This window comes from Oncorhynchus mykiss, chromosome 11 (assembly GCF_057628025.1).
Source record: "Oncorhynchus mykiss isolate SJ-2025 chromosome 11, ASM5762802v1, whole genome shotgun sequence".
NCBI lineage: Eukaryota > Metazoa > Chordata > Actinopteri > Salmoniformes > Salmonidae > Oncorhynchus > Oncorhynchus mykiss.
Window position 1 is genome coordinate 37,292,444 of NC_143032.1, and position 24,208 is coordinate 37,316,651.

Consider the following 24,208-nt stretch of genomic DNA (forward strand, 5'->3'; position numbering starts at 1 on the left):
GGTCTCTCCAGAGATGTTCGCTCGGGTTCAAGTTCTGTCTAGGCCACTCAAGGACATTGAGACTTGTCCTGAAACCACTCCTGCATTGTCTTAGCTGTGTGCTGTGGGTTGTTGTCCCTTGGCTGTGTGCTTAGGGTCGTTGTCCCCATCCAACCTTGCGAGGATCTGCAGAGAAGGATAGGAGAATACAGGTGTGCCAAGCTTGTAGCCTCATACCCAAGAAGACTCAAGGCTGTACTCGCTGCCAAAGGTCCTTCAAAAAGTACTAAGTAAGAGTCTGAATACTTATTTAAATATGATTTGTTTTTTATTTTTCATACATTTGCAAACATTTCTAAACCTGTTTTCACTTTGTCATTATGGGGTATTGTGTGTAGATTGATAAACAATTTAATCAATTTTAGAACAAGGCTGTAACAACAAAGTAGAAAAGGTCAAGGGGTCTGAATACTTTCCGAATGTACTGTATATAGTGCAAACCTAATGGGGCGAACTCCGTGAAGTTGAATCTCTTGTCTCTGCGCGGCATGGTTTTTCTTCTGAACGGCAGTCCTAGAGGATTGTAATTTGACTAAGTCCTACAGGTCTCTAGCTTTTGAGCTTTTCGCCTCCTTCGTTTGCTTGAGGTGTCCTGTGTCCTGTGCAAGCGTTAAGCATATACATTTAGTGGACCAGGGGTGTCTGTTTGTTTGTGTGACCAGCTTTGTCTGTTTTGCTTATCCATCTCATGGATTGTGGAGGCTATTGCTCTGGCCTATGACAGCAAAAGGCAGGAATGACCTAATGGTGTATTTGCCCACACACTAGGGGTCTGGCGGCATCTTGGGTGTTGTTTTAAAGAGTTGTTTGTAGTAGAGGTCTTCACAGAGCCACCTGTACCCGAGAGCCGGGTCCGGATCCAGAATTCTCAATAATGGTCTGGGTCTGATATGATTGTCACTGGTCTCAAGTATGTGTAATTTTAACTGACATATCTGGACAGCGAGAGAGAATCATTTATTATTTTATGCTGCTCTTGCTTTTGGTCCGTGGCACGTGTAGCTTGTTGAGTCAAAGAGCCAATAGGCTACAGCCATAGAGCCTCGCTTTGTGTGTGGCAAAAGTTAGGGAATATCTAATCATTGGAAGATGGAATTTAAATTACGGAATTAAAAGTTAAAGGAGAAGGATAGGCTACAATGACCAAGAGACAACAGGTAGGCTGCTACTTAATATTCTGAATGGAGTTGTTTTTAGTTGTAACTAGGATTAGAAAGTGCATGCACTGTGCCTCAATTAACCTAGCTAGCAAACGTTAGCTAGTGTATCTAGCTTCTCCTGGTTTGATGCAGTCAAGACAGGTAATATGTAATTCTATTTGGTGAAAGAACCTAGCTATGGCAGCTATTAGTCTACAATAGTGTGAGTCGGCTTGGTTGGTTGCTGTCTCTTTCTCCCCTTGTCAGTCACTCACAGTATGGCTGCTCCTCGCCTGCTAGATGGGCACCTCTCTCCCTCCTGTCACGCTTTATCAGCTCCGGTTAATAAAGTAACTTAAATGACTGCCGCTTTCCTCATTCAGATCGGACTAGGTCTGGATCCAGGGAGGTCTATATGGAACAGGTCTATTTCTCAGTTCGGAATGGGTCTTTTTAATTGATTTGATTCAGTCATCTCTCGTCTGGGTGGGAAAGCCCCATGTCCATTTTTTTTTGGAACTGGTCCAACCTTTTGGACTCTTGAAGACGAGGAGATATTTGTGCTGTGGTGAGCATCACCACACACTGATGTTTTATTGCTTGGATGTCTCTGGCCCCAGTGTAGCTGGGACAGGAGAGGGTCATTAGGCAAACCCGGGTACCGCAGGTTGTCCTGTGGGGTTGGAACTCTGAGAGGTCTGAATCTGTGCCTTTAATTAATCACCTGTGGAAGGTGGGGCATGGTTTTAATGGGAACTAAGGAGACATGCTTCCTGCCATTAGCCTTTAGAATCTGGGGTGTGTAGTTTTGCTGCAAGAGTAATTTCTGAGTCATTATGGCAGTATGAGGCAATAACTGGTTTACAACAGAATGGACATGTTTCCACATAAATGAAAGAGCACGCCTCGTACCCCTGACCACACACCCCCACACACAGCCTCTGATTGTTCGATGGGTTTACTTAGGGAACAGCAGTTATAGTCATAACTGTACATTATCCCATGTAGGTTTACGTCTGTCATCCATAGCTGCTGACACACTCACAACATTGCAGCTTCATGACAGTCTCCTGATCAAATGGGATTGGCATAGAGTAAGAGCCCTTTCTGATAGCGTTCCTATTAGCCCACAATATGTTGTCTTATATCAAATAACATTTCCTTTTGAAAGACCCTGCCCTGCTAGTACACCAAGACAGTCGATCTACCGGCACACACACATCCATCCATAAACATGTCATAGTGGGGGCCCAATGTTGAATTCATTTAATCATGAGATATGATTCTAGGCATGTACAGTCAAGTCAAATTATTGGCACCCTTGATAAAGATGAGCAAAAAATACTGTATATAAAATAAATCTATTTTATGCTCCTAATTAATATATATATATATATATTCCAATCTAATTGTTCAGAGAAAGATTGAGATAATAAATAAATACAATTTATTTACAAAGGGTCAATTATTGCCACCCCTGTTTTCAATACAGTGCCTTGCGAAAGTATTCGGCCCCCTTGAACTTTGCGACCTTTTGCCACATTTCAGGCTTCAAACATAAAGATATAAAACTGTATTTTTTTTGTGAAGAATCAACAAGTGGGACACAATCATGAAGTGGAACGACATTTATTGGATATTTCAAACTATTTTAACAAATCAAAAACTGAAAAGTTGGGCGTGCAAAATTATTCAGCCCCTTTACTTTCAGTGCAGCAAACTCTCTCCAGAAGTTCAGTGAGGATCTCTGAATGATCCAATGTTGACCTAAATGACTAATGATGATAAATACAATCCACCTGTGTGTAATCAAGTCTCCGTATAAATGCACCTGCACTGAGAGAGTCTCGGAGGTCCGTTAAAAGCGCAGAGAGCATCATGAAGAACAAGGAACACACAAGGCAGGTCCGAGATACTGTTGTGAAGAAGTTTAAAGCCGGATTTGGATACAAAACGATTTCCCAAGCTTTAAACATCCCAAGGAGCACTGTGCAAGCGATAATATTGAAATGGAAGGAGTATCAGACCACTGCAAATCTACCAAGACCTGGCCGTCCCTCTAAACTTTCAGCTCATACAAGGAGAAGACTGATCAGAGATGCAGCCAAGAGGCCCATGATCACTCTGGATGAACTGCAGAGATCTACAGCTGAGGTGGGAGACTCTGTCCATAGGACAACAATCAGTCGTATATTGCACAAATCTGGCCTTTATGGAAGAGTGGCAAGAAGAAAGCCATTTCTTAAAGATATCCATAAAAGTGTTGTTTAAAGTTTGCCACAAGCCACCTGGGAGACACACCAAACATGTGGAAGAAGGTGCTCTGGTCAGATGAAACCAAAATTGAACTTTTTGGCAACAATGCAAAACGTTATGTTTGGCGTAAAAGCAACACAGCTGAACACACCATCCCCACTGTCAAACATGGTGGTGGCAGCATCATGGTTTGGGCCTGCTTTTCTTCAGCAGGGACAGGGAAGATGGTTAAAATTGATGGGAAGATGGATGGAGCCAAATACAGGACCATTCTGGAAGAAAACCTGATGGAGTCTGCAAAAGACCTGAGACTGGGACGGAGATTTGTCTTCCAACAAGACAATGATCCAAAACATAAAGCAAAATCTACAATGGAATGGTTCAAAAATAAACATATCCAGGTGTTAGAATGGCCAAGTCAAAGTCCAGACCTGAATCCAATCGAGAATCTGTGGAAAGAACTGAAAACTGCTGTTCACAAATGCTCTCCATCCAACCTCACTGAGCTCGAGCTGTTTTGTAAGGAGGAATGGGAAAAAATGTCAGTCTCTCGATGTGCAAAACTGATAGAGACATACCCCAAGCGACTTACAGCTGTAATCGCAGCAAAAGGTGGCGCTACAAAGTATTAACTTAAGGGGGCTGAATAATTTTGCACGCCCAATTTTTCAGTTTTTGATTTGTTAAAAAAGTTTGAAATATCCAATAAATGTCATTCCACTTCATGATTGTGTCCCACTTGTTGTTGATTCTTCACAAAAAAATACAGTTTTATATCTTTATGTTTGAAGCCTGAAATGTGGCAAAAGGTCGCAAAGTTCAAGGGGGCCGAATACTTTCGCAAGGCACTGTACTTCAGCGCCCTCCCCTTGCAAGGTTCTTTTCTGCATATATTCTTCTTTCATCACCAAACCTACCACTGGTATATGGCCAAAGAGATCTATTTTCATGTCATCTGACCATGGCACCTATTCCAATCCATGTGCCAATGCTGTTTAGCAAACTCCAGGCAGTGCTATGGTCAGAAAAGTATGGTGATGGATCTTTGATATTATGGGGTTATTTTGCTTCCACTGGTCCTTGGGCACTTGTTGTAATAGGTTTTTTTTAAACGTTTTTTTTTTATTGAAATGTACATTTTCTCCCGTATTAAGAGATACAGTAACAAAGAAAAAAATGTTTTTGTTATTTTACGAACATAGACAGAAATTAAGCACAAAAGCTCAGTTTAAATATAGGAATTAGGTCCAACACATGGAACATACTCAGTTCTTTGGAAATAGTAGGGAGCTCAATCTTAGAAAAGAAGTCCTCTGTTAATTTGGGTGCGTCATTTGTCATTTCTGAGGCATACAGATTTGCATAAAATGTCCTAAATGACTCGTTAAGCCATTTTCACATGGTTGCCATCAGAATCAGTAATAGTAGCAATTGACTGGGAGTCTGCGCTCTCAAGCTAGGTATGCCAAATATTATATTGCCATGTTCGTAAAGCTTTTGCCTGACAAATGTTATTTTCAGCGTCCTGTGTTAGGAGTCAAACGTTGGTCTAAGTATTGATATTTACTTTGATAGGGCATGCAGGAGTGGGAATTTAGTCCTTCTCTTTAGTTGCCAATTCACCCTCTAACGTTTATTGCTTTTCACGTTTTTTCCCGCCTCTTAGTGGCTAAGTATGACATAATATGCCAGGGGTCTGATGCTTTACAGAAGGAGCGAGGGGTTATCTGTTGATTAAGAGAAATCCTTAACTTTTTAAAGTTGAGTTTTATGTCTAGGATCACCTCCCCATGAACAGATATGACTGCTTCCTATATTAGCAGATAAAACCAACTGAAAACATGTCCTGGGCATAAAAAAAGTAATATTTTCTAGTCTGACATCTGAGGTACAGAGAAAAAGGTGAACTTTCTGTTTGAGGGATGAAAGGTACTCCAGACATCAGCATACCCCAGATGATCACAAATAGATTTAAAAGCAACCTAGCTTGAGGAGAGGGTGAAACTATGCTACAGGGAAACTTGTCAAATAAGGGTGTTCAACAAACAAGTAAAATCTACTTTAACCACTGCAGTGTATCTGCTTTTAATTCTAACAAGTCTAGAAATACCTTAGTGAGGAAATCAGGGTGGTGAAAAAGGCCCTGCCCATGTAAAGTGCTTTTTAATTATAACAAAACAACCACATTTTATCTTTCACACAATTCAACACCTTAAGTGGGTGGTTTTTTTTTCTCAAGAATTGCCACACCTTTACTTCTGGGTGTAAATGACAGTCTTACCTGCCATTGCACTTTGACCAACCAATATGCAGACTGAATCCTACTGTAAAGACAGGGTGGTTGGTACCTTTCCCCATGGGTTGAACTCTCCTCATTCTCACTGAGCCTAAACAAACTATATGAACCCAAACTATTCTACACCTGAAAAATAGACATGTAAAGTTCCAAAAGGGGGTTTCCCCACTAGTTAACATGCAGGTGATTTCAACTCTCCAATGTAGACTCTTAAGTCTGCATAACCACTCTATAGATTAATCATTTATACCTATGAAAATGAATTAAGGAGATTGAGGCTCATCCACCTAAGACCAAGTGTGGGCACCAATATAAATTCACACAGATCTCAGTCTGCGCTATGGTAGCAGTTATTGTAGCGAAAAACTATATATATATAGATATAGAGATAGATAGATATCTAATATATATATATATATATATATCTATCACTTAGGTTGGAGTCATTAACTTGTTTTCTAACCACTCAACAAATTTCTGGTTTAACAAACTATAGTTTTGGCAAGTCGGTTAGGACATCTACTTTGTGCATGACAAGTAATTTTTCCAACAATTGTTTACAGACAGATTATTTCACTTATAATTCACTGTACCACAATTCCAGTGGGTCAGAAGTTTACATACACTAAATTGACTGTGCCTTTAAACAGCTTGAAAAATTCCAGAAAATGATGTCATGGCTTCAGAAGCTTCTAATTCACATCATTTGGGTCAATTGGAGGTGTTTCTTGTGAATGTATTTCAAGGCCTACCTTCAAATTCAGTGCCTTTTTGCTTGGAATTGTGATATAATCTGTCTGTAAACAATTGTTGGAAAAATTACGTGTCATGCACAAAGTAGATGTCCTAACCGACTTGCCCAAACTATAGTTTAACAAGAAATTTGTGGAGTGGTTGAAAAACTAGTTTTAATGACTCCAACATAAGTGTATGTAAACTTCCGACTTCAACTGTATATCTTAAAATGTAATTTTAATCGGACTTGAGATGACCAAAAAACGTTGAGGTTTATCGCAGAGGCCCAATCGATTCTGATGCCTGACGTATTGCCACGTGATAGGCCTAAACATTTTTTTTAAATGTCAGTGACATTCGAGTGTAGGCACTAGGCAGCTAATTTAGGATCTGAACAATCTAATTGAGTTGTTTGCATCTGTTTAAATCTTCAGAGTTATGCAAAAGTATTAAGGCCTGCCTAAAAGGCAGTTGACCTTTTTAAAAAGATGAGTTTTCCTCTCACCTACCCACCCCACCCACTAGCACGTACTCTGTCATATTTGATTCACAGTCCAGCTGAGAAAGTCTACTCCAGGCGTCGGAAACGGAACGTTTGATTTTAAGAAAAAGTATGTCTGTTTAGGAGCTAGAAAATCATTAGCTGAATGGTCGTCATCCACTGATCCAAGAACACACCAGGATGCTGTAGGAACATATCTCTCTGCGGTCGTGATCTCAGAGCTGTGGTTAGTTTTTCTCTGGCTTCACTGGAGGAAATCAAGCAGCTCCATTTGTGAAATGATCAGTTAACACTGGACTTTGTGTAACAATGTAAATGCACCACCAACGGGGCTTATTGGAGCACTTCACATAGGCTATGTTATTGTGTATTGCTTCATCATCCAGAAGGAAAGGCGGGAGAACACCTCCCTCCTGCGTTCTTATCACGAGTTCTTGTCACTATTTGTTTATTTTCCTTTCAGCTTTCCTTCACAAATGAATTGGCTCAGTATTTTATCTGTAAAGATAAACACATCTCTTTTACTTCTCCAAAGGGTTTGAGAAACCATTTTAAAAAAGGTGTATCATATCCATAACAAATGTGATATCAATGCTGTTTTTCATTTCTAATCACTCAAAATAGCTGAAACTGCTCTCTACTCAGCAGGCATCAAATAAGCAGTGTTACAATTACTTTGGCTTAACTCTTTGGATAGCCTACTCTTTGGCCAACAGTCATTGTTTTAAACCCCATTGGGGCGTCTAATTATTTATATATATATATATATATAACCACATACTGTTTAGCACCCTTACTACTTTCCCCCGAGTCAATACATTTTTAGAAAGACCTTTGGCAGCGATTACTGTCTTTTTTGGGTATGTCACATAAGTACTTTGCACACCTGTATTGTGCAATATTTGCCCATTATTCTTAACTTATTCAAGCTCTGTCAAGGTGTTGTGGATCATGGCTAGACCGCAATTTTCAAGTTTTGCCATAAGTTTTAGCAGATTTCAGTCAAAACTGTAACTTGGCCACTCGAACATTGAATCTCTTGGTAAGCAACTCCAGTGTAGATTTGGAATTGTTTTGTAGGTTATTGTCCTGCTGAAAGGTGAATTCCTCTCCCAGTGTCTGGTATAAAGCAGTCTGAAACATCCAAGTATTTTCCCTGTGCTTAGCCCATTCCGAAAAATTCCCCAGTCTTTGCCGATGTCAAACATACCCATAATATGATGCAGCCACCACCAGGCATGAAAATTAGACCATTACTCTGTGATGTGTTGTTGGATTTGCCTTAAACATAAGGCTTTGCATTTAGGCCAAAAAGTATATTCCTTAGCTGTTTTTTTGCAGTATTACTTTAGTGCCTTGATGCATGTTTTGGAATATTTTGATTCTGTATATATTTATAGTTACTTTCATGCTGTCATTTAGGTTATTATGGAGTCACTACAGTGTTGTTGATCCAGCATCAGTTTCCTCCCATCACAGCTATTGGACTCTGTAGCTATTTTAAAATCACAAATGGCCTCATGGTGACATTCCTAAGCAGTTTCCTTCCAGTCCTGCAGCTCAGTTCAGAAGGACAACTGCATCTTTGATCTGTCTGGGTGGTTAAATAAATCCATAGTATAATTATTAACCTGTCCAATGTCTCATTTGTTATTGTTACCCATCTACCAATTCAGTATTTGACAGAGGAAGGAGTAGTCATAAAATAATAATAATGTAAACACCTCCATGTAACTTATGTGATTTGTTTTGCCAAATTTTAGTCCTGAACTAATTTAGGCTTGCCTAAACAAATGGGGGTGAATATTCATGCATATTCAACTATTATTTTAGTTATTGAATTTCTATTTATTAGTAAAAAAATATATTTCCACTTTGACATGGACTATTTTGTGTAGATCAAAAAGCTTCACATTTACCATTATCTCGTGAGAACATTGACCTTTTTATAGTACCAGTGCAACCTGTGATGTTCTCCAGTGGACCAACATTGACACCTTAGCTCGCTGAGCATTTATGCTGGCTGGATCCACAAAATTTTGGCACAACTGTTTTGATCATTTTGTTCGCTAATGATTAGAATTTTACCTACAGTACCAGGGGCGTCATGCGCCCATTATTTTAGAGGGGGCACAAAGTACGTAAGGATGGATGTGGGGTGGTTGGAGAATTGTGCATTTTTCAAACACCTGAAACCGAGCCATAAACACCTGTAATCTAGAGACATAATCATTACTCCAAATTGGAGGTCGACCGATTAATCGGAATGGCTGATTTGAATTAGGGCCGATTTCACGTTTTCATAACAATCAGTAATCAGCATTTTTGGACACTGATTATTACATTGCACTCCACGAGGAGACTGCGTGGCAGGCTGACTACCTTTTATGCGAGTGCCAAGGTAAGATGCTAGCTAGCATTGAACTTATCTTGTAAAAAACAATCAATGTTAACAAACTAGTAGTGATTATCTAGCTTGTCCTGCGTTGCATATAATCGATGCGGTACCTGTTACTTTATCATTGAATCACAGCCTACTTCGCCAAACGGGTGATTTAACAAGCGTATTTGCAAAAAAAGCACTTTTGTTGCACCAATGTGTACCTAACCATAAACATCAACGCCTTAAAATCAATACACAAGTATATATTTTTAAACCTGCATATTTAGTTAATATTGCCTGCTAACGTTAATTTATTTTGACTAGGGGAATTGTCACTTCTCTTGCTTTCTGTGCAACAGAGTCAGGGTATATGCAGCAGTTTGGGCCACCTGGCTCGTTGCGAACTGTGTGAAGACCATTTCTTCCCAACAAAGACAGCCAACTTTGCCAAACGGGGGATGATTTAACAAAAGCGCATTTGCGAAAAATGCACAACCGTTGCACGAATGTACCTAAAATCAATACACAGAAGTATATATTTTAAACCTGCATATTTAGTTAAACGATTCATGTTAGCAGGCAATATTAACTAGGCAAATTGTGTCACTTCTCTTGCGTTCATTGCATGCAGAGTCAGGGTATATGCAACAGTTTGGGCCGCCTGGCTCGTTGCGTACTGATTTGACAGAATTTTACATAATTATGACAGAACATTGAAGGTTGTGAAATGTAACAGCAATATTTAGACTTATGGATGCCACCCGTTAGATAAAATACGGAACGGTTCCGTATTTCACTGAAATAATAAACGTTTTGTTTTCGAAATGATAGTTTTGATCATATTAATAACCTAAGGCTCGTATTTGTGTTATTATATTATAATTAAGTCTATGATTTGATAGAGCAGTCTGACTGAGCGATGGTAGGCACCAGCAGGCTCGTAAGCATTCATTCAAACAGCACTTTCCTGCGTTTGCCTGCAGCTCTTCGCAATGCTTCAAGCACAGCGCTGTTTATGACTTCAAGCCTATCAACTCCCGAGATTAGGCTGGCAATACTAAAGTACCTATTAGAACATCCAATAGTCAAAGGTATAAGACATACAAATGGTATAGAGAGAAATAGTCCTATAATTATAACCTAAAACTTCTTACTTGGGAATATTAAAGACTCATGTTAAAAGGAACCACCAGCTTTCATATGTTCTCATGTTCTGAACAAGGAACTTTAACGTTAGCTTTGTTACATGGCACATATTGCACTTTTACTTTCTTCTCCGACACTTTGTTTTTGCATTATTTAAACCAAATAGAACATGTTTCATTATTTATTTGAGACTACATTGATTTTGATTATATTAAGTTAAAATAATTGTATTCATTGTTCATTCAGTATTGTTGTAATTGTCATTATTTTATATTCATATATATATATTTATATATATATTGTGGCATAACTTCTTTAAGGTTAGGAGCGTTTGTCACAAATTAAGTGGTAAACTGTCACCAAATCACCCAAGAATTAGTTATTTCGAACAGGACAGTACCTGTGTGTTTGTTTCTCCGTCCTGGTCCACCCAGGACGTAGGCGAGGTCAAGGATAGCAGGGTTCGGTACACGAATCGGGTTCTCGGTAGGTCCAGGTCCAAACGCCAACAGGTAAGTCCAAAACAATCCAGCTCATACACGGTAAATCCAGCCAATCTCTATTGTTTCTTTCTCTATTGTTCATAGATCCTTCCAGCACACACACACACTCTCTCTCTCTCTCTCTTTCTCTTTCTCTTTCTCTTTCTCTCTCTCTTTCTTTCTCTCTCTCTTTCTCTCTCTCTTTCTCTCTCTCTTTCTCTCTCTCTTTCTCTCTTCTTCTTCCTGGTTTTTCTTGACCCTTTATCTGTGTGTCGGCTCCACCTTCTGAGGGTTCCCCTTGCTTCTGGGACTTGTAGTTTTTGCGGTCGGCCATTTTGTGATCTGTAGTTCTGACAGGGGTGGCCATTTTAGTGATCGGGCAGAGCCCGTTTATTAGTTCTGCTCTCACATATCTGCCATTTATCACTCGACCCCCTTCTTTGCCACACATCTCTCCCCCTAGATCCGACCCCCTAGGTCGGGCTACCGCAGCAAAATATGCGTGCATGCGGGATAACCCATCCACGTTTCCCATTTCCTTCCCTGCTCTGTGTTTCAAGTCAAAATGAAACGGTTGGAGACTCAAAAACCACCGCATCACCGAGCGTTCTTCTCTTTAGCCCTATGCATCCAGGTGAGTGGGGCATGGTCACTGATGAGGGTGAAGTGGTGCCCCAGCAGGTAGTATTTCAGGCTTTCCAGAGCCCACTTTACTGCCAGCGCCTCTTTCTCAACGACTGAGTAGTTGGTTTCCCGTGGTTCCAGCTTCCTGCTTAAAAACAGGATGGGGTGTTCCACCCCTTCTACCTCTTGGGATAGCACTGCTCCCAAGCCAACCTCTGAGGCATCCGTCTGAACCACAAACTCTCTCTCAAAGTCTGGTACCACCAGCACTGGATTACAGCAGAGAGCCTCCTGTAATGTCCTAAATGCTTTGGTGGCCCTTTCATCCCATTTGACAATGTTTGGCCCTCTGGCTCTAGTCATGTCGGTAAGTGGGGCGGCCACTGTGGCATAACTTGGGATAAACTTCCGGTAGTAACTGGTTTTGGCCATTCTCTAATTGCCTTCACCTTCTTACGTTGGGGTTTGATTAACCCTCTTCCCACAGTGTATCCCAGATACTCTGTTTCCTCTAACCCCACATAACACTTGGCAGGGTTTGCCGTGAGCCCTGCCTTTCTAAGGGTGTCTAACACTGCCTGTACCCGGGGTAAGTGGGATTCCCAATCTGTGCTGTAGATCCCCATGTCATCTAAATAAGCTGCGGCATATGCTTTGTGCGGTTTTAGGACTTTGTCCATGAGCCGTTGAAAGGTGGCTGGGGCCCCGTGTAAGCCGAATGGCATGATAGTGTATTGAAACAAACCGGCAGGGGTTGCAAAGGCTGTCTTTTCTTTGGCCCAGGGGGCCAGAGGAATTTGCCAGTACCCTTTTGTCAGATCAAGGGTCGTAATGTACCGAGCATTACCAATTTTCTCCAGTAGTTCATCTACTCGGGGCATGGGGTAGGCATCAAACTTGGAGATTTCATTTACCTTCCGAAAGTCGTTACAGAACCGCAAAGACCCATCGGGCTTGGAGACCATCACAATTGGGCTAGACCACTCACTATGTGACTCTTCGATCACTCCAGCTGTCAACATTTTCTCTGTCTCTGCTCTAATCGCGGCCTGTCGAGCCTCGGGTACCCGATATGGCCTCATACTCACTTTTCTCCCTGGTAGGGAAACGATATCATGAGCCGTAACCTCAGTTCGGCCAGGTACCTCTGAAAACACATCTGTTTTTCTGGATCAGGGTCTTTACTTCCTGTACTTGTGCTGGGGACAGAGTGGGTGAAATATTTACTTCGGCTGTCTCCTGAGTGTGTGTGGGGTATGTGACCATTAGTGTTTCTCTCTCTCTCCATGCTTTTAACAGGTTTATGTGATAAATCTGTTCCTGTGGCCGTCGACCTGGCTGTCGGATCCGATAATTGACTTCTCCTGTTCTCTCCAGTACTTCATATGGTCCTTTCCATGTGGCTAGTAGTTTACACTCTACCGTGGGGATCAGCACTAACACCTTATCTCCCGGTTGAAATTCCCTCAGGGTAGCCTGTCGGTTATAAGTGTGCCGCTGGTGCTCCTGTGCTTGTCTCATGTGCTCTCTGACAATGGGCATGACTGTGGCTATCCTGTCTTGCATTGCCGTGACGTGCTCTATGACACTAGTATACGGGGTGGATTGGTGCTCCCAGGTTTCCCGGGCGATGTCTAAGATTCCCCGGGATGCCTCCCATATACCAGCTCAAAGGGAGAAAACCCCAGCGAGGCTTGAGGAACCTCTCTAATGGCAAACATCAGATATGGCAACATGCAATCCCAGTTTTTCCCATCCTTATCGATTACCTTCCTGAGCATTGACTTCATCTCTCAACCAGCCCGTCCGTCTGAGGATGGTAAACCGATGTCCTCAACTGTTTCACCTGCCGCAGTTTACAAAGGTCCGCCATAAGGCGGGACATAAAGGGGGTCCCCTGGTCGGTAAGGATCTCCTTTGGAACCCCTACCCTGGTGAACAAGAGCACTAATTCCTTTGCGATATTTTTGGAAGCCATCGTCCGAAGGGGAATGGCTTCTGGGTAGCGAGTGGCATAATCTAGAATGACCAGAATGTATTGGTGCCCTCTGGCGGATCTGGGTAGTGGGCCCACTAAATCCATCACTATCCTCTCAAATGGCGTTTCGATTATGGGGAGTGGCACTAACGGGCTTCTAACAGCTGGTCGGGGAGCTGTTAACTGGCACTCCGGGCACTCTCCACAATGCCGAGCCACTTCAGCTTGAATTCCTGGCCAGTAAAACCTCCTTACAATCCAGTCTCGGGTTTTATCAATACCAAGGTGTCCACCCAGAATGTGCCCATGAGCTAGATCCAGTACTGTCCTCCTGTACCGAGTGGGAACCAACAACTGTTCCACCACATCAACCCCTATTTTCGAGACTCTGTACACCAAACACCTTTTCATGATGAAGTGGGGAAAACTATTAGGCATCATCCCAACATTTATGGGAGTACCATCTACGACCTGCACATCTGCTCTGGCTTGCTGCAGGGTTGGATCCTGGTTTTGGGCCGTCCCGAAATTAGTCAAGGACCCTGCCAGGTCTGCTGGTTCTAGATCGTCGTCCTCTGGATTCAGATCGACCCCAGCCCCACTAGTACCGGGCTGTTCGTTATCAGCGAGGTTTGCCACTTCATCCTCCTCCTCCCCTACTAGCACCTGTGATGTTGTCCCCTGGGAAACCTCTTTTCTTGGCTTTGGTTGAAGGCCCCATGCTTCTTCCTGCTTGGTCAGGGTTGTTGGCTTCTCAAATATGCCATTCGTGTGGCATAACTTCAAGGTTAGGAGCGTTTGTCACAAATTAAGTGGTAAACTGTCACCAAATCACCCAAGAATTAGTTATTTCGAACAGGACAGTACCTGTGTGTTTGTTTCTCCGTCCTGGTCCACCCAGGCCGTAGGCGAGGTCAAGGATAGCAGGGTTCGGTACACGAATCGGGTTCTCGGTAGGTCCAGGTCCAAACGCCAACAGGTAAGTCCAAAACAATCCAGCTCATACACGGTAAATCCAGCCAATCTCTATTGTCTCTTTCTCTATTGTTCATAGATCCTTCCAGCACTCTCTCTCTCTTCCTGGTTTTTCTTGACCCTTTATCTGTGTGTCGGCTCCACCTACTGAGGGTTCCCCTTGCTTCTGGGACTTGTAGTTTTTGCGGTCGGCCATTTTGTGATCTGTAGTTCTGACGGGTGGCCATTTTAGTGATCGGGCAGAGCCCGTTTATTAGTTCTGCTCTCACATATCTGCCATTTATCACTCGACCCCCTTCTTTGCCACAATATATATACACTCATTAAATCGGCCGATTTTTATATATATATATATATATCGGATTTTTTTGGGGGTCCTCAATCTGTATCGGTGTTGAAAATTAATAATCGGTGTACTCCCAATACTATGTAAAAAAAATAAATATATATATTCTTCTCCGTAGGTTATCTAAGCATTTAATTGTTAAATTGTCATTTTAAAGCAAGTACTTTTCTGCATATCTAAGCAAACCCTTGAGGTGTCTGTTTCCTCCTGACTGGTGGTTCTTTAAAAAAAAGTTTTTAAGAAACTAAATATGCTTCTCTGCATCTGTGCGGGTGAAATATTGAAAGGAATGTTGTCTTATTCAGTACATTTAGTAATTGCTTGCTTTCTAAAGTTTGGCAATGCCAAGATCGATAAGACAAGCTACTCTAACTTGATTGATAGCTTGAAATGGCTTTGTATCTAGTTTTATGAGGTTGTAAGATGGGTTCCCAATCTAGCTGGTTAGCTAAAGCCAACTTCATAAAATTGCTAGGTGGCTAGTATTACGGAGGAAAAAAACATTTGTTTGATTTATTCATCAAGAAGGAATCAATAGGCTACATAGCTTGATCAGATTCATTTACAAACATACCTATTGCCTGTCACTGGCAGCTAAAATCAAATCAACCGCAGTGTGTCACTCTCCTCCCCTGATGATACTGCATCCACTAGAGTATCTAGCATCCTGCCTAGGCATCTCTTATGCTCTATGCACCTTGGAAGGAACCAGTCAGTGTGCCCCCTCAGCAAAATACCGATGATGGATTTTTGTTGTTGTTTGTAAGTAATTATGATAAAACATGGGCTTAATTGTTTAGTAATTAATTAAACATCTGAAAAATGTAAAAACAAGACAAATCTGAGGGGGCAGTGCCTGTGGTATGACAACACTGCACTACGCTAGGGTTAAGTGGATATACTGAATAACATAGCAAGGAGTCATCCACACTGACATTTGTATAGCGGTATGGTCTGTATTCAGGACTAAACATTGGTATGCAACAGCTGCTGTAGCACTGACCAGAGCTTGAACCATACAAATGCAAATTGTTCATGATCTGAGAGATTAGGCTTCATAGTGGCCATTGCTGATGTGTGTAATGGCCAGAAGAGAACATGATCGTTCGTGTACAACGATTACTAGTACCTAAACCATGTAGGCCTTGTCGTGTCTTGGGCTCTGCCGGATTAAGTGATATGACATGCTATTCTATGAAATAATTTCTCCGTAATTACTATTACCTGATTGAGCTAATCATGTAAATGTAATTAACTAGAGTTGGGCACCACAAATTAATATTTATAGAGCTGTCTTCCGAATAAACTCTTAAAGACCTAGTAATATTTTACATCAATAGCAGTCCATATCAATCGTATCAAGTTTTCTGTTAATTAGAACTGTCAGCTCAGTGGTGATCGATAATGTTGAGGGGTCAAAAGTTATCTGGGAGTGTGTTAGTAAGTTAGAATGAACTTTTCACCTCACTTTGTCCCGGTCGAGAGGGGATTCTGTTAAAGCAATGAAATGACGTCATGATCTGTATATAAACAGTTGCTCGTGATTAAGTGGGAGCGCGCTCCGAGAATAAATTCTGTTACCTATTATTGAAAGACTGGTCTGCGTCTATTTTATGCAAACAAGAATCTTAGAAATTCTCATAAAATAGATTAAGGGTTTTCAATTGATGAAAGCACATAGGCATAATTAAATTACATTAACACTAACTAATTACACATAATTAAATCATAACTTGATTACAAATGATGTCATAAAGGCAAACTTCCCTAGCGGGCGGAACAGATATGACAGCTTGTTACACAAAAGAAAAGGGGCTGGGTTGAGTGAAGGAGCGGGAAGACTGAGGAACAAAGGCGAAGCTGTGCTATCGTAAATACAGTATCTTATGCATTCTAAATTACCGCCCATTTGGAAAAGAAAAATGCAATAAATATTTACTCTGAGCTGCGCTTCGGTAGGTTGGTGGTAGATGGAAGGCCGTGTTGCCCAACCAAGTCCTTTGAAGAATGTCTCTTGTGGTCAATTGGATACGTTGTAGTAACGTCGTTGTGTGGTAGACGGGTTACTCTGTCTGTTCCTTCCTAACCTGCGTTTGCAGCTGCGGTTGCTAACTCAACGGCTAGGAGGTATCACTTCTGTAGTGAATAAGAGTTCAAAGTTCATACCATTCGCAACCAAAGCTCACGCTGACGTTGGCTTCGTTCTGTAGTTATTATCTGAACCATTCTGACATAGGACCGTCGTCCTATATCCACTGAACAGGAAGTTCTATTGTCGTCAAGGCTTTATATAGGAAGGTAGAAAAGGGGTGTGTTTCATAGTTTACAACCTCTCTTCACGTGGGCGGGCCAATGAGTGAGCAGCCCTATCTTATGAAATCCCACATCTCACATTTTTGAAGCTAAAATCACAAATAATTTAATATTCATACATTTAAATTGAACAACAATTCCATTTGAATCCGATAACTCTGATGTGTAGACTTTCCACTGTAGAGTTTGTCATTTTGTCATTGATGAGAATGTCTCAGATGACAACCGAACTGACATCATATTCATTAAGTACCACCGCATATGTTCAATTGTTCGGATTACCAGAATATAGTTCATTTCCCCCCCACCTACTGATGTTCCCAGAATCTCTATGTTAACCAAGGGTTTTGCAAATGTTACCTCAGTCGGGTAGAGAAAAGGGGGGAAGAGGTATTTATGACCGTCATAAACCCCGTATATGATGTTATATTTAGCTAGCTAGCATATTCTAGCTAGCTAGCATATTCATGTTTTGCTTTTTCCTCTCTGATTTAGAAGATACCATTGCACAAACAAACTGATCTAGGCTTACACCTGCACTGGTATCAGGCTGTATTTTAGCTAGCTACATTTGTGCTGGTTCTGATTTTACAGCTACCTAGTGATTTTAGCATTAGTAGCTAACAATGTATTTTAGCCACAACTTCCTTAGAAAAGACAAACTAGCTGTTTGCAGACAAACTAATAGTGTAATTTGCTTTTAAACAACTAATTGACCAATGTCGATTCAACTACTTGTATTCCATTTTTTCCTGTGCGCTCAATTTCTCTAGAGTTGAATCAGATCAAGCACAAACTGTGCGATGAAGTTTCCAACAGGCCAATATTCTATGTAGTTTAAAACAGAAAATGGGGTAATTAACTACAATAACCATTGTCCATTGCGTGCCTATTTGTTCGGTCTGTGTTTCTTTTACACCTACTAGGTTAGGTTAGTGTGGGGCAGACAGAGGGAGAGAAGAGACCGAAGACTGCTCGACTGAGAGGGATGGAGAGCAGTTGCTTCGAGGTATCTCTACATGAAAATACATGATCTAAGTGATTGTTATTCAGTTGTTATTCAGTCATAAATATTAAGTCTTAGAGATGAGATGACTTCAATTGAAATAATTGTAGTCAAATTAAACTAATGTAATCAGTGCATAAAATGAACTTTGTTTCACCAGCCACTAGTAGATTTAGAAATCTACAAGCCATTTAAAAATCTACAAGCCACTCAGATTTTGAACAGCCCCCAAAAACACTTGCTGCTAAAATAACACCCACAAAACACAAAAAAACATAAGCAACTAATTGAATAAGTAACTAATTGAATAAAACATTTGTTGTAACCGGAGTCTTTTTTTTTCTCTCCACAATGTGGTATCCAATTGTTTAGTAGCTACTATCTTGTCTCATCACTCCCGTACGGACTCGAGAGAGACAAAGGTTGAAAGTCATGCGTCCTCCGATACACAACCCAACCATGCCGCACTGCTTCTTAACACAGCGAGCATCCAACCCGGAAGCAAGCCGCACCAATGTGTCAGAGGAAGCACCTGGCAACCTTGGTTAGTGCGCACTGCGCCCGGCCACCACAGGAGTCGCTGGTGCGCAACAAGGATATCCCTACCTGCCAAGCCCTCCCTAACCCGGACAACGCTAGGCCAATTGTGCATCGCCCCACGGACCTCCGAGCTGACAACAAGGTTGCAAGTTCAAACCCCCGAGCTGACAAGGTACAAATCTGTCGTTCTGCCCCTGAACAGGCAGTTAACCCACTGTTCCTAGGCCGTCATTGAAAATAAGAATTTGTTCTTAACTGACTTGCCTAGTTAAATAAAGGGGGAAAAAAAAAAAAAAAAAAAAACATCCAGGTGCACTTTTGCAAACTTAAGACGTGCAGCAATGTTTTTTTTGGACAGCAGTGGCGTCTTCCGTGGTGTCCTCCGATCACCATCCTTGTTTAGTGTTTTACGCATCGTAGACTCGTCAACGGAGATCTTAGCATGTTCTAGAGATTTCTGTACGTCTTTAGCTGACTCTAGGATTCTTCTTAACCTCATTGTGCATTCTGCGCTGTGCTCTTGCAGTCGTCTTTGCAGGACGGCCACTCTTAGAGAGTAGCAACAGTGCTGAACTTTCTCCATTTATAGACAATTTGTCTTACTGTGGACTGATGAACATCAAGGCTTTAGAGATACTTTTGTAACCCTTTCTAGCTTTATGCAAGTCAACAATTCTTAATCTCAGGTCTTCTGAGATCTTTTGTTCGAGGCATAGTCCACATCAGGCAATGCTTGTTGTGAATAGTAAACTCCAAAACATTTTTTTTAATAGGGCAGGGAAGTTGCCCAAAAACCAAAATCTCCAATCTTATCTCATTGATTGGACTCTAGGTTAACTGACTGACTCCAATTAGCTTTTGGAGAAGTCATTAGCTAAGGGGTTCACATTACTTTTTCCAACCAACACTGAATGTTTAAAATGTATTCAATATAGACAAGAAAAATACAATAGTGTGTTATTAGTTTAAGCACGCTATGTTTGTCTATTGTTGTGACTTAGATGAAGATCAGATCAAATTTGATGACCAATTTATGCAGAAATCTAGGCAATTCCAAAGGGTTCACATACATTCTTGCCACTGACTGTACTATGTAGACACCGGAGCTAAGTATGGAACGCCGTTTGGGTACTTATTTTCCACCATAATTTGCAAATATATTAATAAAAAATCCTACAATGTGATTTTTCTGGATTTTTTTTCTCATTTTGTCTGTCATAGTTGAAGTGTACCTATGATGATAAATTACAGGCCTCATCTTTTTAAGTGGGAGAACTTGCACAATTGGTGGCTGACTAAATACTTTTTTGCCCCACTGTATGTTGTGCTTTCGCTGCAAAGTATTTTTGAATCGGACACGATGGGTAGATAAACATTGTTAATCTTTCATTTGCTGTATTGGACTTGTTAAGGTGTGAAAGTTACATATTTCAAAAAAATATTTTTGAATTTTGCGCACTGCCTTTTCAGCGGAACGCCTGCCCGAGAAAGGTTAATAGTTGTATATTTTTCTGAATTTTTATAATGCGTATTTCTGTATTTGAATTTGGCGCTCTGCAATCTCACTGGATGTTGGCCAGGTGGGACACTAGCGTCCCACATACCCTAGAGAGGTTAACTGACTTGCCTAGTTAAATAAAGGTTAAAAAAAAAAAAGATCAGAGGCACTTGCGGTTTGCCTTCAAAATAAAAGTACCTCTTTGAAAGTGATGCAGAAGGTTACAATTGGTGGAATCATGCCATATTTAGACTAGATCATGTTAAACAAGGTTGGAATGTGAAGCAATGAAATGGGGTATCAGTCTACTCGGTGACACCCACAAAACACAACTGTGAAGAGTTTACGCAAATATTAGCGTCGTAGCTCTTATCCTAGCCTAATGTGTGTGTTGACATTCATATTGCACTGTACAGCTTTACCGAAGGATTGGGGATCAATGAAATGGGGTATCAGTCTACTCCATACCCAATATATTTTTTCCCCAACGTCCTCCTCTGAGTTATGATACGCAAATATTAGCACTGTAGCTCTTATCGCGGGACTGTGACTGTGTGAAATCACCTCAGTCAGCCTAATGTGTGTATTGACAGTCCTATTGCACTACAGCTTTACCGAAGGATTGGGGATCAATGAAATGGGGTATCATATTTTTTCCCCAACGTCCTCCTCAGAGTTATGAGACTCCAACATCCCACGCAGTTTTGTTTTTCCTCGGGAATAGTGTTCAATACACAGGGTGTATTGAGCCACAATACATAGGTAAGGCTGTACAGTTTAATAAGTATGCCCCCAATGCAATTCTAATGTATAATACATCCAGTGTGATGTCAACAGATTTGTCATTGTCTTTTGTAGATTTTATATAACATTCCAACCTCGTTTAGCATGAGCTATTCAATTATGGCATAATTCTACTATTTGTAATAATTTGCGTCACTGTTGATGACACTTATTTTGAAGGCTAACCGCAAAGTCCACTATTGTGGCTAATCCTTATTGTGGCTAGCTTCACATAGATGGGTCCGACCACCATTAATCAAATAAGAACTGTTTTATAAATTAGGATTATTTTAGATGACACCTAGCTATATAGTCCTGATGGAGAGATTGTAAAACAGAAATAGTTGCTTTATGCGTGCTGTACATTACGACATGACATGTCTCAACTTTTCTCCAATACTATAGAGCCATTACCATGTCGATCAACGCTTGAATAGAAACCTAGTTCACACCCCTGATTTTGAAGTCCACAGTCGCTAAAGTCCCATTAGTTTTCTTTGTAGACTCGTTTGAATGTTGCGGTTGCACACATTTGTACGGAATGGGGAGAGTTTACGTTACCTAGCTAGGTAAACAAAGTGCAAGTTCACAACGTTAGCTAACGAGTCAGCCAGCTAACATTAGCTAGTTAAAGAACAATGAATAGTGCCAACAATCCCACAGTGCTGGGAGCTAACCAACCATGTTCAATTTTAGCATTTTAATGCAGAAGCTGTCCGCAAATGTGCAAGATCAGGAACAGGTCGCCTACCTTGCTTTGGTCAGCGCTTATCAGTTGTCAGAAAATATGAGCTATTTTTGGAAGGCAGACGGTAATATATGTGTGAATCTGAGATTTGTACCGCTTCAATTGATTTTTCTGAACGATGCATGCTACAATTGTATCGGTTTGGGGTCCATGGACCAATGCATCTTAAACATTTGAATTGGGACCAATCAATGCGTATCAGTGAATCGTTACATCCCTAGAGCAACCAACAAATGTAAATGCCTGGAGTTTGCAAAACTGCATTTACTTGGATTGGAACCTTGGTTACTTGGTTACTTGGATTGGAACCTGTGCTCCGGTGAGATTATATGAATATAAAGGTCTTTGGCCATATACCAGTGGTGGGTTTGGCATCAAAATAAGGATGCATAAGCAGAATATAACTTCATACCTACTGTAAAATATGGTGGTGGATCTTTGATGTTATGTGGCTGTTTTGCTTCTACTGGTCCTGCGGCCCTTATTAAATAACTTGACGGCATCATGAACTTTACCAGGTTCAATGACATTTTAGCCAAAAACCTGGTTGCTTCTGCCAGAGGGCTGAAACTTGCCCGCAAGTGGATCTTCCAGCAAAACAATAACCCCAAGCTCACATCAAAGAAATGGTTAATTAACAGTAATTGAAATGACGGGAAGCAGGAGTGAATCTGCTTCAGTAAGGACTTTTAATCTGTTATTTAGACTAGTTTATTGATATTGTTGGTTTGATGTTCATGTTTTTGCTAGGGCCCGAGGTGGTACCAGTATCACGATACTCATTAGTATCGTGTCAAGCAAACACCACCACAACGACTATTTCCGCTAGCAAATACAGTATGTATGCTGTTTTTCTTTTGGAACTGAGGAAGAGTGAAGTTGGCTGTGTTGCAGAGTAAGAAAGTTTCAATTGGAAATAATCTGAGCATTAGGATACTATCTGGTGACCAAGGTAAAACCGCTTCCAATGCTCAGATGCTCATCGTCCGCCACGATCCAAAGAAGCTCACACCGCTTTTTATAGGACTGACGACAGTCCCAATGGATAAATGATTTTTCCAGAGATCCATCGGAACAGAGGAAAATCCCAGTCTTTAAAATGGCCTCTAGTTTTAGCTTTTGGTGGCTTTTGCTTTGCGTTTCTTTCCCCAAGACTGTCATTTGACAGACTCCCTGTGAGCACATCATAATTTACAGACAAACAATCATGCATGGACACCAATATACACACACACACAGGTGCGCATGTTAACATAGGGCTTTGTTACCCATGGTCACAGGCATTTCTTTAGCACTAAATCTCATATAAGCTAATGTGGAATGCTTGTTGTTTGACCGACTGCCAAGTGGATAAGTGTTCAGATTCAAATTGCTACACATTGTTCAAAACTTGTATAATCCACTCCCTTAGCTGATTTTATGTGGAATTGTTTGAAGTTTAAGCGGATTGATAGTTCTGTTTCTCTTCATGGAGGTAATGCCTCTGGGCTACAATGTAACCTGATAGCAGTTATTTCCGCATCTCATAAGCAATAAGTTATACCAAAATGACATCCATGGCATATAGAAAAAGCTACTTCTCTATAACCCCATTTCTAAAATGTAGAATTTCCTCCCCGATATTAGCTGCTATCATCTAATCTAAAATGAAGCAATTTGATCTGCCAGGATATCATTGCCCAATATCCTTTGAGGATGTGAAAACGACTCATTGCAGTTGTCGTGTGTGGGCAATTCCAGATAGACTGACTTTCATGTCTTTAAAGTAATGATGGACTATCATTTCTCTTTGCTTATTTAAGCTGTTCTTGCCATAATATGGATTTGGTATTTTACCAAATAGGGCTATTTTCTGTATACCACCCCTACCTTGTCACAACACAACTGATTGGCTCAAACGCATTAAGGAAAGAACTTCCACAAATTAACTTAACAAGGCACACCTGTTAATTAAAATGCCTTCCAGGTGACTGACTACCTCATGAAGCTGGTTGAGAGAATGCCAAGCGTGTGCGAAGCTGTCAAGGCAAAGTGTGGCTACTTTGAAGAATCTCAAATATAAAATACATTTTAATTCGTTTAACACTTTTTTTTTTGTTGGTTACTACATGATTCCATGTGTTCTTTCATAGTGAAGACATCAAAACTATTATTATACAATGTAGAAAATAGTAAAAATAAAATCTCTGGAATGAGTAGGTGTGTCCAAACTTTTGACTGGTACTGTAAGTATTCACACCCCTGAGTCAATTCTTTGTAGAAGCAACTTTGGCAGCGACTACAGCTGTGAGTCTTTGTTTGTCTCTAAGAGCTTTCCACACCTGGATTATGCAACATTTGCGCATTTTATTATTTAAAAAATAATTCAAACTCTGTGAAATTGGTTGTTGATCATTGCTAGACAACCATTTTCCGGTCT

The 24,208-nt window shown here is 40.9% G+C and overlaps 2 protein-coding genes across 5 annotated transcripts in view; one reads left to right on the forward strand and one right to left on the reverse strand.

Moving 5' to 3' along the window:
• LOC110535650 (uncharacterized) overlaps positions 1-11,154 on the reverse strand; it is a 45,429-nt gene extending 34,275 nt beyond the window's left edge. The window contains exon 1 of the mRNA XM_090189984.1: positions 10,897-11,154. The gene's annotated coding sequence lies outside the window, so the exon portion shown is untranslated. The remainder of the gene's footprint in view (positions 1-10,896) is intronic.
• Positions 1-24,208, forward strand: part of LOC110535651 (anion exchange protein 2) — a 105,468-nt gene that overhangs the window by 5,415 nt on the left and 75,845 nt on the right. The window contains exon 2 of one of the 4 annotated variants that reach the window (XM_090189979.1): positions 18,141-18,223. The exons of the other annotated variants lie outside the window; for them this stretch is intronic. The gene's annotated coding sequence lies outside the window, so the exon portion shown is untranslated. The remainder of the gene's footprint in view (positions 1-18,140; positions 18,224-24,208) is intronic. 4 annotated transcript variants of the gene reach the window in all.